Source organism: Trachemys scripta, chromosome 2, assembly GCF_013100865.1.
Source record: "Trachemys scripta elegans isolate TJP31775 chromosome 2, CAS_Tse_1.0, whole genome shotgun sequence".
Lineage (NCBI taxonomy): Eukaryota > Metazoa > Chordata > Testudines > Emydidae > Trachemys > Trachemys scripta.
The window spans coordinates 77707959-77723536 of record NC_048299.1 but is presented as its reverse complement, the minus strand read 5'-3'; the positions used below and the strand labels follow the sequence as shown (position 1 = coordinate 77723536).

At 44.5% G+C, this 15578-nt stretch overlaps 1 pseudogene; it reads left to right on the top strand.

Annotated features, from left to right (window-relative positions):
* The first annotated feature begins 4966 nt into the window (after positions 1–4966).
* Positions 4967–5783, top strand: LOC117871714 (annotated as a pseudogene).
* Positions 5784–15578: the final 9795 nt, after the last annotated feature.

The following is a 15578-nucleotide window of genomic DNA, read 5'->3' as shown; positions in this document are numbered from 1 at the left end:
TGAGGTTACCATGAGATCAACAGCAGGCAGTAGGAGCAGGTATTGAAAGGGAAGCAGTCCAATGCATGGAGAACCCAGTTGTATGGACAACTTCCTATTCCTGTGCTGAGTTCATATATAAGCTGTGAACCAATCAGGACCCCCGGCATTCTGCCAATCTGGTTCCAGGACTAGAGTCCTCTATCAGGGTTCAGCTTCTATTCTGGCAACTGTTAGTAGGTCACTAGATGGCAGGTTGGAACTTCCTAGCTCCTAAGAGCCCTGTGGACCAGGGTTCATCATCCCCTTCCCCAAGTGGTGCCCTCAGGGCAATGTAGGACCAGGTTTTTTAGGGGGATGGCTATGGAATGCTTTAATAAGTGTGGGGGCATGTATATTTTCCACAGGTTCCCAGAGGCGCTCCTCAGGACCATACCCCTCCCAGTCAACAAGATACCAGAGCCTGCAATGTTTATGTTTAGAGTCCAAGATTTCATGGACCACATATTCCTTGTGACCCTGGACCTGTACCAGTGGCAGAGGTGGCTGGGTCCTGTGAGGAAAAAGGATTTCTGTGTAGTGTTTCAAAAGTGATGCATGAATTACCAGGTGACCCTTCAGAGCGTGGGGGAGTTGTAGTTCAGACATGACTGGATTAACCTTCTGCAGAATTTTAAAAGGACCAAGAAATCAAAACTCCATCTTGTGAGCAGGTCTGCCTGTGTGGAGATGTTCTGTGGAGAGCCATACCTTTTGTCTCACTGAGTAAATAGGGGCTTGCTGTCAATGCTGGTCCACCTGTCATTTATAGTCTGAGTTTGCTATTTCTAAGTGATCCTTCACTTCTTCCTGGGCCCGATGAATCTGCTGTATTAGGTCTGAGGCAGCCAGGTCGAGAGAGGATGTGGGTAATTGTGGGTGGGATATAGGGTGGTACCCATAGTTGGCAAAAACGGGACTTTGACCCATAAACGCATAGTCTATGTTGTTGTATGAAAACTGTATTAATGTATTCAATGGGTATTAAACTTAATCTATCCTGGGGACGAGCTACACTGAGAAAGTTACAGGATTGAAGAATGGGAGTTGGGTCCTGTCTGGGGCCTGGTGGGTTAGTACCATGGGACAGGGCATCTACCTTGCCATTTTGGGATCTAGGGCAGTATGTGATAATGAAATCCAATTGTGAGAAAAACAGGTCCCACCAAAGCTGCTGTTGGATTAAGTCCTTTGCTCTATGTAAATATTCCAGATTTTTATGGTCAGTGAAAATGTTGTGTTCTGAAACATGCTGGACCAGGTGATGAGCTCCTTCCAGGTAGTGAGATCATTCTGCAAAGGCGGTTTTTATAGCCAGGAGTTCCTTGTCAAGTATTTCGCAATTTAATTCTGTGGCGGTGAACTTCCATGAGTAATGAGTGTTAGCCCATGCGATTGCTTGGGACCAAGTCGCTGGGAGAGGACAGCCCCGATCACTGTATTGGAGCATCAGCTTCTACAATAAAGACTTATGTAACATTGGGGTGAGCCAATATGAGTGCTGTAGTAAAGGCAGGTTTAGCTGTATGAATGCATGCTGGGCCTGGAGAGAAATGGAATTGGGCATTTTTCTAGAGGAAAACAGTGAGGGATTCGATTTGTTTTGAAAAAAATCATGATAAACCATCAATAGAAATAGGCGAACCCCAGGAAGAGTTGCAGGTCACATTCTATATAAGGAATCAGCCAGTCCTGGACAGCTTGGACCTTGCATGGGTCCATCTGGATCCCTTCTGGAGATAAATTGAAGCCCAGAATTACATGAAGGCCTGATAGAAGGTACATTTCTCGAGTTTGGCATAAAGGTTATGCTGCTATAGGCATTCCAGGACTGTTTGGATGTGAGCAGTAAGCTGTTCCGGATAGTCAGAAAAGATCAATGTATCATCTAGGTAGACTATACTGTACTGGTCCAACATGTTTCAGAACACAACATTTATAAAATGTTGGAAGGTGGCCAAGGCATTGGTCAATCTGAAAGGCATTACAATATATGCATAGTGATGCAATTGGGTCTTCCACTCGTCCCCTTCCCTGATTTGCACAAGGTTGTATGTCCCCTTTAGGTCCAATTTAATGACTATGCGGGCAGCCCCCACACAATCCAGCAGCTCAGGAATCAGGAGCAAAGGGTAACAATTCCTGATGGTTATCTGATTCAATGAACAATAGTCAACACAGAATCAGAGGCTACCATCTTGGAGGGTGGTGAAGCACTGGAATGGGTTACTTAGGGAGGTGGTGGAATCTCCTTCATTAGAGGTTTTTAAGGTCAGGCTTGACAAAGCCCTGGCTGGGATAATTTAGTTGGGGATTAGTCCTGCTTTGAGCAGGGGGTTGGACTAGATGACCTCCTGAGGTCCCTTCCAACCCTGATATTCTATGATTCTATGATCTTTCTTCTTGATGAACAGGACTAGTACACCAGCTGGCAATGTTGACTTGTGGATGAACCCTCAGGCAAAGTTCTCGTGGAAGTATTCTTGGAGCACTGTCAGCTCAGGTTCTGACATGGCATTAATTCATCTGTAACCCTTCTGCCCGTCTGAGTTGGCAGCAACAAGGGCCAGGTTCAGTATCTAGGGGTTCCGTTTCAATAACGCAATGCAAAACCAGCTCAAGCCCCCACCCAGTGACCTGGGACAATTACAAACCACCCCCCGGACGCCTTTAAGAGGCAATACTTCCCCTCTCGCAAGCACGGAGTCTGAGTGTAGCAAAATACTTTTAATAAAGGAGGGAAATAATGCGGCATTATGTTGGGGAAACACCACAAACAGGATTCATAACACAAACCATGAGCAAAAGACCCACCCCCAAGTAAGTTTGGCAGTATCCTTTTCCCTTCAGGGTCTTAAGTCCAACACCCCAAAAGTCTCTTGAGTCCAGCAACCCTAAAATCACCCAAAAGTCCAACAACCCAAAAGTCTCTGTCCCTCATCAGTGCAGCCCCAGAGTTCAAAAGTTTATCTGCAGAGTTTTACACACACACCCAGCCTGGGTGGAAGTGGGGGGGGGAAGGGGCACACGGGGTGTTAAGGGGCACCTTACATGGTCCGACTACCCCACCTCTCCAAGGGGTTCTGCTGTAGCCTTCAACATGAGCCGCTCCACTCCACCAGCCGTCCCGTGAGCTGCTCCAGCCATCCCACAAATTGCTCTGCTCTGCCCCGCTCTGCTCCGCCCCACTTCGCTTCACTCCACTCGCTGTCCCACAAACTGCTCAGCTCCACTCTGCTTCACTCCACTCGCTGTCCCGTGGCCCACTCCAACCATCCCACAAACTGCTCTGCTCTGCTCTGCCAGCCACTTAGCAATATATCTTCAGGCTACCCCACTAGTTAACACAGCACTCAGTGATCTCAGCTCTTAGTAATTTTAGCTCTTTAGTGATTTCAGCTTGTAGTAGGGGAGCCCCAGTACTGGTGCACCATTGGCCCAAAGTGAATTCAGCACAGCAGCCTGTAACTAGACTCTTGATGGAATCAAAATTAGCTCTGCTATTTAACAGTGGAGAAAAGAGGCAGTGCAATTGGTGTTTCAGGGCCTCAAAAAGGCCCCCTCCTATCAGGTATAAATACCTATCCCCAAACTCTCTTAATTCACTGGGTTTTCGAACCCATGTCCCTTGTCTAGTGAGTGCTACTTAGTTGATGGTGAGTCCCTCTGTCAGAAAACAGTTCCACTGGCCTTGATTCACATAATCATGGTAACAACACTTTATTCTTCCTGCCCCAATAACAGAGAAACTGGGGATCCCACAGCAGCCAAAGTGACCATTTTGGGCTGCTGTGGGCTCATGCTAGGCGGAGTGGGTGTGCCTGTGCAAACAAGATCAGCCCCTGAAGTTCTTTTCCACAATTCATCACCAGATGTCAGCGTAGAGCTCATCCTGACTCTGCTTACACATCCAAATGATATCTTGGCTCTGGGTTGCAGCTCTATTGTGCAGTTAGGTGCAGAGGTAGGGTTTCTGCATTCTTTTTTTCAAAAATATCGACATACTCTTGGTATTTTGAGAGGAGTTCAGATGTAGCTTCAGCAGAAGTTTCTGTCTGGACAGTCACTCCCAGCTGAGTCTCTCAAGGTTTGGATGCTGGTACAGAGCTGCCAACAAAACTCGGACGGAAAATAGACCTCCTTTGCCTGCCACCAAATGAGCAGGTTGTGGAGGGCCAGCCAGGAAACAGAGGATCAGTGGAGAATGGATCACAACAAATTGTGATGTTTCTCAGGGACCCTGAAGCACAGCCTCTGGGGGAGTTGTTTCCTCCATTACTGGACCAGATGACGACCATCACTAGTCTATAAGGAGTGGCCTTCTGTTGCAGGAAATGTGCAGGATCCAGGATGCTGCTGTGCATATGAAGCAGTCAGCTGTGCCCAAGTCAAGGATGGGAATTTGCTGGGATGTGCCAAGTACGTGCAATTGGATTGGCACCTGTAACTGGGGAACCCTCTGGCAGGGCTCTGGGCATGTTCCAGTCAAGACCAAAGTATGGGGGAGGCTCTTACAACACTGTTACTTGCTCCTGCAATAGCAGGTTCTCCAAGGTCAGCTGAATGACGTGGGCCTACAGGGCTTGGTTGTCTGCCTGAAGGTGAGCAGTCCACTCAAACATGACTGGTGCTCACCCGGCAAGAAAGTTAATACTGGAGGAACTGTAGAGAACTCATCCTGTTAACTCTCTAGATTTTTTGCTAGTGTCATCTGCGGTATTTTTCACATCTTGATATCAGCAGTTGTTATACTGTTTACAGCAAAAGGTATTCTAAGATGAAACTCAACATACACAGTACATTTTAATGTCTTTCACAACCATATGATTACACAGTATAGTGTGTATATCCTGTCTTTCACACTGATAACATACAGTATCCTGTAAATAACCATCCTTTCTTCATCCTCGGGCTAGTGAAAGATCAACAGTTTTTCAGTGAAGAAGAGATGGAGATACTGACGACAACACAGAACTACAGCCATGATGATGCAACACCATGTACAAATGATGTCAAACAATTTGCATCCCTGTTTCTGCCACCTCTTTACTCCATCGGTCTGATTTTTGGCCTGGTGAGCAATGTGCTAGTTGTGCTGATCCTGATAAAATTCAAGAGGCTGAGAAGCATGACTGATATACATCTGCTGAATCTGGCAAATTCCGATTTACTCTTTATTCTTTCCCTGCCATTTTGCACTTACTATGCAGCATGTGAGTGGGATTTTGGAAATGCAATGTGTAAAATTCTTTCAGGGGTCTATTATGCTGGCTTCTACAGTGGAAACTTTTCCATAATACTTTTGACAATAGACAGATATCTGGCAATTGTCCGTGCAACGTTTACTATAAAAGTTAGGACAGTTACCTATGGCATCCTCACAAGTGTAGTCATTTGGGGTGTTGCAATATTAGCCTCTCTTCCAAGTTTAATATTTCACACTGTTGAAAAGGAAGGTGTTTATTGGACCTACAGTTCTCATAATCCGTCAGGCCATGATTTTAAAGAGGAACATCCTGGGACTTGTTGTTCCACTGGTCATTATGATCTTCTGCTATGCCAAGATTATAAAGACATTCCTGAGATGTAGGAAGGAGAAAAAACATAAGGCAGTCGGGCTTATTTTTATCACAATGAAGTGTTATAGTGAAATGTCTATTTCAGTTAAACTGCGTTCTCTATTTCCATTTTTATTGTGCTGTGAATCCTTGTGCTATGATTATTATGCTTCTTTATCTTTGCGTGTTCCTACAAGTTGTTTATAAAATCATTGTTTGAAAAGCTACATATGTTGCATATTTCTTATTGTCTTTGAGGAAAAGGGGCTTTAGCTCTGATCTCTGGGAAAAGGCAGGGATTGCTCCTTACACCGACACCAAGGGAACGCACATAACCACAAAGGGGGTGGAGAGGAAGTGGAGTCACAGACCAAAACCCTCCCCCACACCAGCCCACAGAGAAATGAAACCTACTGGGTATGGTGTTACTGTGCTATGCTAAAAGATGTTGCAGCTGGTGCCGACCCTGTGCACCAAGAAGCTTGAGGAAGAATTTGGCACTTTGACCTTTGAAAAAACTTTTTTTCCATATTATCAGGAGCAAATATCAGTTTGGGTGGTTTTTAAAAATCAGGTGAGGTGAAAGTGGGTGAGGAAATATTATATAGCGCTGGGGAACAGGCTGGATTTTCCCACAAGCCAGCTTTGGCCACTGTATGATCTCTTGGTGCTGCTTAGGAGGTATAAAGTGACTTTAGCCAACCAGAGAATCTGGCTGTGATAAATGAAGTGTGGGGGGGGAGGTAGCTCCCTTTTATGGAGCAGCCAGTAGCTATAAAATCCTTCTTAGTAGCTGTTCTCTAATTGCTCTACCTGTAAAGGGTTAAAAAGTCTCACTGCTATACATAGGTAAAAGGAAGTGAGTGGGTACCTGGCCAAAAGACCCAGTGGAAGGCTAGAACTTTTTAAATTGAAACTAGACTGCCCTTTTATCTGTCTGTTGTTGTTCTCCTGGGGAGAGGCGGACAGGGCAGAGTGCTGCTGTAAGAAGCTTGGGGCCAGGTATGAAAAATTCTCAGTATCGTACCAGAAACTACTCATTTGAAACCCCAGATATGTAAGTAGACCAGGAAATGTCTAGGAAGACACAATTAGGTTTATCTCTTTTTATTTCTTTATGGCTTGTGGACTCCGCTGTGCTAACCCCAGGTGCTTTTGTTTTACTTTAAGATGGACAAAAGGCAGCTTTTGCTGACAAAACAGTGGAGGTGTACTCCCTACAAAGCTATTTTTGGCGGCAAAACTCTGCTGTTTTGCTAATAAAATAAAACCACCTAGACAAGAGGCAAAGGGCTATTTGCAGCAAAGTTAAAATGACAAAGCGCCAGTGTAGATGCTGCTGTTCATTATGTCGACATAACTGTCCTCCCCCAGTATCCCACAATGCCTGCTATGACCGCTCTGCTCACTCTTTTGAACTCGACTGCCCTGCACCTAGCTGCAGACATGCCCCCCTCCCTTTCAAAGCTCCAAGAAGTTCCGACAGCTGAGTTTGCTCCTCAACTCCAGCAGCAAAGAGCAAATCATTAACGTGTAATTCTTCTGTTCTCCCATGCAATAGGAACACAGCGACAGGCAGACTGCTGCTGCGAGGATGGGGGCGCTGCTGTGCTGTGCCATGGCGGCTGCTGTGCTGTGCTGCTTTTCCTTTGACATTCCTCAGCATGGAGAGCTCACAGAGCTGTTGAGGATGCCATTCCCGGCAGCTGAGGAGGCTGTAGGAGAACTCAGAGGGAATTACAGAACCATATTCTACTGGGTTCCAGGGAGGTGGGCAGGCTCAAGCCCACCCACGACAAAAGGACACTCCCCCAGTCTATGAGGAGTATCCACAGAGCCCAGAAACTCAAGTAATTACGGGGGACAACGGAAAAAAATAACAGGGACTGGTGTGAAGGTCAAAGGGTCAAAAATAGGGAACCTGAAGGGAACACCGAGCAGAGAACCCCGGACAATGCCTACTGCTCCTCAAAGGTATCAAGGGAGCCAGCAGATGCCGCCCAGAGGAACTCTGCCCGGATGTGTGAACTGAGGGAGGATCGGAAATAGGCCCCACAGTCACAGAGAACCCACTCAGCCAACATCCTCTCCCTGGTGTTATAGAGGGCCACCTTGGGCATTGCTAGGAGGAAGTTGACGAGGAGGTCTCGATCACAGAACCATAGCAGGCAGGCAGAGGGGACTGCTGCAGTGGGGAGGTGGTGGGGAAAGACTGCTGTGCCATGCAGAGCCAGGGCTGATGTTTGGGGCAGTGTCTCCCTCCCCCTGCATCAGGATAGGTTGGTCAGGCTGCTGTCTGAACTTAAAGAGACAGCATGCCGACACATTCACTCTACCCCAACACACATACTTCCCCAACACACACTCTGTTCCTGTTCTTAGTCTTCTTTTCCCAAGGCTAAACATGTCCAGTCCTCTTAGTCTTTCTTCATAGGTCATATTTTCTAAACCTTTTTATCATTTTTGTTTCTCTTCTCTAGACTGTCTCCAATTTGTCCACATCTTTCTTAAAGTGTGGCACCAAAAACTGGACACACTATGCCAGCTGAGGCTTCACCAGTACCAAGTAAAGCGGAACAATTATCGCCGCTTCCATGCATCCCAGTCCTCCTCCTCCCACATCCCTTCTCCATATCCTGCCAATCAATATATATCCCCATAGATGCTGGAACTAGGGATGCAGGGGTGCTGCTGCACCTCCTGGCTTGAAGTGATTCCATCATATACAGAGTTTATAGTTTGATTCAATGGCTCTCAGCACCCCCACTATAAAAATTGTTCCAGCACCCCTGTATATCCATCCTCCCTGACAGCCTCTCACTCCAAGACCAGGTAACATGGCTCTCTGACCTTCCTGCCCCAGTGGGTCTCAAACTTTCTGCTATCATGCCTCACTTTTATTGAAGCAAATGTGCTCAGTCCCCACCTTCGGGTGAGTTAGAGACAACATTCACATATAGCAATAATTAATGCAATACTAGAAGGGCAAAGGATATAAACTCACACTAGCATTTACTTCGCAATATTTCAGTGAGATGAATGAGCCTGAAGAGAAACTGGGGACTCGGGGAAGGGGCTGAGAAATGGGCCTAAAAGAGGTACAAGCTGGGGATAAAGGGACTCAAAGGGAACAGGCTGGGGGAGCAGAATGGGTGGGGGAACGGAGACTCCCTCTCCTCTTTACCAGCTAAACCCTGAGATAGCTGCTGGCAACTACAGCTATTTACTTCTTCCCCTCCCTGCTTTCTCACCACAAGCAACTCCATGCTGGCTGGGCAAGAGCAGGGAGGACTGAGAGGAGAACTGTGCTCAGTCCCTACTTTCCTCCCGGATGCAGGAGAGAGACTGTGGTTGGAAATGGAACAAGCACACAGGAAATCTAACAGAAAATCCCATGCCGTAATTTGCATTCTTTTCTTTTCAAGATAGTCAAAAAGACAGTCAAGAGTTTCAGGCCCCACCCAGACTCCACCTATGGGGGCTGACCCTGCAGTTTGGGAAACCGAGCCCTAACCACAGTCCACATCCTTTCCAGTACAAAACCCTCCTCACTAGGCCCCTTCCTGGACTCCTGTCATTTGACATTCATGGTCTCAAATGATAAACCTCATAAGTGATAACTAGAGAGATCTATTTTGACGGATCAATGATCATATTGATAGATCTATAGAACTGTGATCTACATTGATAGATCGCTGATCACATATTGTATCATACATATCATGAACTGGTGTGGTTACTGGGAAAAACACAGGTCTGTATGTTTATTTCACTGTGATCTCGGACTACAAAGCCTAATAATTAAAACAACAAAAACCACAGTTTTGGAAGGGATATAAACTCTTAGCTGCAGGACATAAGCCAAGCTCTAATTATTGGGGTTTAGGAAGAAATTTTACCTGCGAGCAGGTTTCTCCTCAATTGCCCACTACAGGCTTTCTTGCAACTTCCTCTGAAGCAGCCAGTGCTGGCCACTACAGGATACTTGACTAGCCAGACTATGGATCTGATCCAGGCTGGCAATTCCTATGTTTCTAGAAAGAGACAAGCCTCTTTTCTTTCATCTTTCCTACTTTTTCATCTTGAAAAACAAAGTTCTTCCCTAACTCAGGAAAAACTCATTGACACCTGAGAGATTTGGAATTGTCTGTGATTGTTGGTGAATATGTTTTCTATATAGAATCATAGAAATGTAGGATTGGAAGGGACTTTGAGAAGTCATCAAGTCCAGCCCCCTGCACTGAGGCAGGATCAAGTAAACCTAGACAATCCCTGACAAGTGTTTGTCTAACCTGGTCTAAAAAACCTCCAAGAAAAGGGATGCCAAAACCTCCCTTGGAAGCGTATTCCAGAACTTAACTACCCTTATAGTTAAAAGTTTTTCCTAATATCTAAGGTAACTCTTCTTGCTACAGATTAAGCCCATTACTTCTTCTCCTACCTTCAGTGGACATGGAGAACAATTGATCATCATCCTCTTTGTAAGAGTCCTTAAAAAGAGTCTTCTTTTCCCAAGGTTAAACATGTCCAGTCCTCTTAGTCTTTCTTCATAGGTCATATTTTCTAAACCTTTTTGTCATTTTTGTTTCTCTTCTCTAGACTGTCTCCAATTTGTCCACATCTTTCTTAAAGTGTGGCACCAAAAACTGGACACACTATGCCAGGTGAGGCTTCACCAGTACCAAGTAAAGCAGAACAATTACTGCCTTTGTTTTACATACAAGACTCCTAATAATACATCCAGAATGACGTTAGCCTTTTTTGCAACTGCATCATATTGTTGGCTCATTTCAATTTTGATCCATTTTACCCCTCAAACCTTTTCTGCAGCGCTATTGCATAGCCACTTACGAGAGAGACAAAGCGGGTGAGGTAATATCTTTTATTGGACTAATTTCTGTTGGTGAGACAGACAAGACACTTATTCCCCATTTTGTAGTTGTGCATTTGATTTTTCCTTCCTCTGTGTAGTACTTTGCGCTTGTCTTTACTGAATTGCAACTTGTTGATTTCAGATCAATTCTCCAATTTATCGCCATCCTTTTAAATTCTAATCCTGTCCTCCAAAGTACTGGAAACACCTCCCAGCTTGCTGTTATCCACAAATGTTATAAGCATACTCTCCACTCCATTATCCAAGTCATTGATGAAAAAATTGACCAGTACTGTGTAGGCCTTGCTGGAGCCCTAGGCATAGTTAACCGTGAGAACCAAAGGCTGTGATCCAGAGTAGGCCTGGCCTTGGCAAAACAACACCACAGTAGGCATTAGCTAACTCCAAGTAAGCACATTCCTGACTGGAGGGGATGGTACAAAACCACGCAGCTCTCTCAAGTAACTATATGAACACATTCCTAAGAGATGGTGCAGGAATATGCTGGCCCCTTGTAAGAGAAGGATGGGATGACAGGATAATGGATAAGGATGTTTTGTTTGCACTAGGACAGAGGTGGTCAAACTATGGCCCACGGGCCACATCCAGCCCGCGGGACCATCCTGCCCAGGCCCCGAGCTCCTGGCCGAGGAGGATAGCCCCCGGCCCCTCCCCTGCTGTCCCCCCGCTCCCACAGAATCAGCTCACTTGCTCCGCCACCGATGCAATCCTCTGGGCAGCAGGGCTCTGAGTTCCTGGGGCAACGCAGCTGCAGAGCCCAGCCTGACCATGTGCTCTGTGCTGCGTGGTGGCGGCGGCGGCAGTGTGGCCCGGCTGCAGCCAGGCGGCACGGCTGTAGTGCCGCCAGCCACCAGTGCTCCAGGCAGCGGTGTAAGGGGGCAAGGAGCGGGGGGGTTGGATAGAGGGCAGGGGAGTTCGGGATGGTGATTGGGAGGGGTTGAATGGGGGCAAGGGTCCAAGGGGGCAGTCAGGAAGGAGGGGAGGTTGGATGGGGCGGCAGGGGGCAGTCAGGGGCAGGGGTTCCGGGGGCAGTCGGGGGACAGGGAGAAGGGGTGGTTGGATGGGGTAGCGGTCCCGGGGGGGCCGTCAGGAATGAGAGGAGGGGTTGGATGGGGAGGCGGGGGTCTGGGGGTGGTCAGGGGACAGGGAGCGGGGGGGGGGGTGGATGGGGCAGAGGTCCCAGGGGGGCAGATAGGAGGAGGGGGCTGGGTCATGACCCCCCTCCCCTAACTTGCCCTCCATACAATTTACGAAACCCAATGCGGCCCTCAGGCCAAAAAGTTTGCCCACCCCTGCACTAGGAAGTACAAGAATAAGATTGGTAGCTAGCAATGTCTGGATGTAATCCATAACTTGTTTGTATCAGTGTATAAAAGGAGAAGTCATAGGAGGGGTAACTTTGTCCAGGCAAGGGGGGCAGCGTCCTGCTATGCTGACTGAGCTAGTACCATTGTCAGAGGTACAGGGGCGGCCCTAGACTAGCTGTCAGCAACTGGTGCCCTAGGCGAACCCTGCAATCAGTGCCTCCACCCCCAAGCCCCAAGGGCAGATCTAGGCTGAGGTTTTTGGTAAACTGGGAAACATTTTGCCCCTTTTTTCCTTTTAATGTTTTTTAAGCGCTTTTTTTTTTAAACAGAGGCTTAATTATTCGGTTTGTCCATCCGTCTGTCTGTCCAACCAATGTTTCTGAGATCAGATAAAATATACACACAACATTTTTAGAATAGATTTCTACATGACAGCTAGATGATCATTCAGTCTGATTTCAAATAAAAATGCATTAAAAATGTTAATTATAATTTTTATTATTACAAATCCAAAATCGTCCATTATGCTATCCTGCTTTAACTGCCATTACCACCACATCCAATACAGAAAGAAATAAGAAAACTCTTCAATGAACTTTAACCTGTATTTACAAAACACTCCAAATAAAAAACACTCTGTGCTCTTAAAACGTGACTTTTCTTGCTTTCAGTTTTGAAAATTCAGTTACTAGTTCTTTTCGATCCAGTTTTCCAGCTATTTCATGCTCTATTGACATTGTGTCAAGTCCAACAAGTCTCTCTTGCACCATTGTTGAACGCAGATATGTTTTTATCAATTGAACTTTGAGAAGCTACGTTCCCCACTAGCTACGGAAACTGGCAAAGTTAAAAGAATGTGTAAAGCTATAAAAATGTTTGGAAAACTGTCTGTGAGTTTATTTTCACAAACAAACTTCAGTACTTCTTCAGGAGTGGAATGTTTCTTAAGTCGTCTTGAAAAAGCCTGAAGCTCACTAAAAAAATCTGTAGCATCAATGCCTTTTGAATTTTCATGAGTCAATGCTGACTCCAGCTTTATACAAAATTCTCTTATTTGTTTTGTTGTTTTCTTTTGCAAGCTGAGAATATCATATAGAAAGCCAAATACTGACTCTAGCTGCTGCATCTGTTGAAATCTTTCATCAACTGAGTGAATAGCAGTATCAAGGACTGCGAAGTAGAAATTCACTTAGAACCTTTGTTTTGGGCTCTCAATGTGTGTGTCTCATCCTTCATATGAAAACTGCTGTTTCTTTTGCCGAATGTGAACTGGTTCTGGTTCAAATTCTGTTGGAAAGTCTATTTCTTCAGCAAGCTTGAGAGAATCTACCAGTGTTCTTTCGAACCTTTCATCACTTCTGAATTCCTCCAGAATATTTTTAGTTTGCTGCAGTTTTTGAATAGCAGAATGTATGTTCAAGTTCTTTTCCTGAAGCTGCTTACTAGTGAGGTTAATCTCGAAAAGGATATTATGCCACAAAATGAGTGAAGTCACAAATTTGAACTTGGAAAGGCCATTTGCAAGAGCTTCTGCATCTGAATGTGCCATATTGCCAGATGATCTAGTAAAGGTAGTATCATCAGAAATTTCAATTAGGGAATCATAAATGTTTCCAAGTTCATAGCAAAGAGGCTTCAAAGCATCAATGGGATTCTCCCATCTTGTCTGACTAAGTGATTTCACAGTTAGAGAATTCACATGGCGAGTCAGAATCTCACCTGAGAAAAACACATAAACACCTTGCACCAGATCAAAGAAACTGCTTGCCTCCAAACAGCTAGCAGCATCATTGACAACCAAATTCAGAGAATGAGCACTGCAAGGAATGAAAAAGGCGCTAGGATTGAGTTCCATCATTCTCCTTTGCACACCATTGTCTTTACCCTTCATATTACTCCCCTTATCATACCCTTGGCCACATAAGTTTTCAACAGATAATGAAACTATTTCAAGCTCTTGTAGAATAGTTTCAGCCATAAATGCTCCAGTCGTCTCCGTCAGTGGTACGAAACCCAAAAAATGTTTCTTTATGAGCACTTCAACATTATCTTCATCTGCAGACTTTTTCATATCCACAAAAAGAAAGATCATCATCATTTGTTCAACATGACTCACATCTGGTGTACCGTCCAGTATTATTGAAAAGTATTTTCCAGAATGGGCAGCTTCTACAATTTTATTTTTAATGGCATTTGCTAGGATTTGAATCAGTTCATTCTGCATATTTTTTCCTAAGTAATGAACCTGTGTTTCATGATCAGTTATTTTACGTAGATGCTCCTTCATGACTGGATCAAACAAAGCTAGGTATTCAACAAATTTTTAAAAATTTCCATTACCTGGAGTGTATAATTTGTAATTTCTACTGCAGCCATGGAATGCTAAATTTTGCCCACCGAGAACTCTCACTAAAGCAATCAGATGTTCTATTATTTGTTGCCAATATTCTTCTTTTTCCTTGATCAAACATACATTTTCTTCATTGATAGTTTTTCCATTTTTTAATCATAATTCAAGTTCTTTCCAATTTTGAAAATATTCCAAATATTCTGTACTTCTTTCATGTGAAGAGAGAATTGAAGATATGTTTTTCCAGTCCTTTGAATCATTTTCAGTAAGTGATGTACCAATTGCTTGATTTCTAAACAACTTGCAGCAAAAGCAAAACACAGAGTCCTTCGACACTGAATATTGTAACCAGTTTTGATGAATTTCTTCCCCATTAATGAGTTTCCTCTTGTAATGCTGAGCAGGGACTTTTCTTTTATTTCCATCCTTAGGGAAGGGAAATTCATGAACTTGTTCGGGTCCATGTTCCACAAGAATTTGCCGCACACTGTCATCACATCTGGGCCATGTACTGTAACTTGTTTGTAACTTCCTCATCCTTTCTTCCTTCTACTTCATTTACTTCAATTTCTGCATGTCTCTCTGAAAGTGAATAAATTTTCTCCAGTTCCATATCAGTCTGATGCTGTGAGCTGCCTTCATCTAGAAGTAAGTTTCCATCATCTTGAGTTTCCAAACTGCTTTTTTGTGGATGTGAGCTACCCTCATCTTGAAGTAATATACCTTCATCTTGGTGTTCCAAACTGCTTCCATGCGGATGTCAGCTAACTTCCTCCTCTCCAAGTAAAATTCCTTCATCTGGATGCTGTGAACTGCTTCCATCGTTATTTGGATTAAAGAGAAGATATTTCAGGAAGGATCCCTGCTGTTTTGCTTGGTCCTTTTCCTTCTCAGCCTTTCGTTTACGATAGTCAGCAACTGAGGGTTTTCTTCTTTCTGCCATGGGGCATTTGAATATTGTTATGTACTGTGCTCCTGACTGCAAGCATTATAGCGTTAAGGATGGCTGACACACCCACTACATGGTTGGCGATTTAAACCACATTGCAGCCATCCCAACATGTCTTTTCACTGCTTAAAGGTTAAGTGATTAATAACATATTCTCATTTACCTATTAAAACAGTTAGTTACAGCATTTATATGGAAACAAAATGACCTTTTTTGACGTTATAACCCAACACCGGTTGTTTGGAAAGTAATCCCCTTTCTCATGGTTATCCGCTTGGAGTGTGACGTCATCACTTTCATAGTCTATTAAGCGTTAACACTGTTACTTTTCTTTTATGGACCTTATTTATTACATGTGAACCCGTTATAACAAAGAAAAGTTCATAATTATACAGCCCGATAATAACGCTAAGGTTTAGTAATGCTTAAAGATACTCACATTTTGGATTTATAATGCTCAAAGACGTTATTCTTTATTCTTTGGCACCAAGAAACACAATTT